Raw genomic sequence first — 427 nt, forward strand, 5'->3', positions numbered from 1 at the left:
TTTATATAATATCTACAAATAATTTGTAATTTTACAAACCTTTTAACAGTTTTAAAACAAAAATCATTTACAAACAATTTGTAAATGTTTGATACATATGAAATATTAACATGACATTTCCCAGTCATTTCAAACATTTTTTAAATGTTTTTTAAAAATAATTTGTTCATCCTGCACTAAGTGTTTTTAGTGCTTTATAAGCAGACATCATTATAAAGTGTTTCTGGAATCGCCGGGAATCCTCGGGGCGGGCCGACCAGGCAATTGCCTGGGGTGGCATCCGACAAGGGGCGGCGCCATTGAGGAACTCCTCAGAGACACGTCTACACAAACTTATTGTATACTACTCTATACTGTACATACCTCTCTCTCAGTCTCTGTCTCTCTCTCACACACAGACACACACACACACACACACACACACACA

Source organism: Engraulis encrasicolus, chromosome 15 (genome assembly GCF_034702125.1).
Source record: "Engraulis encrasicolus isolate BLACKSEA-1 chromosome 15, IST_EnEncr_1.0, whole genome shotgun sequence".
NCBI lineage: Eukaryota > Metazoa > Chordata > Actinopteri > Clupeiformes > Engraulidae > Engraulis > Engraulis encrasicolus.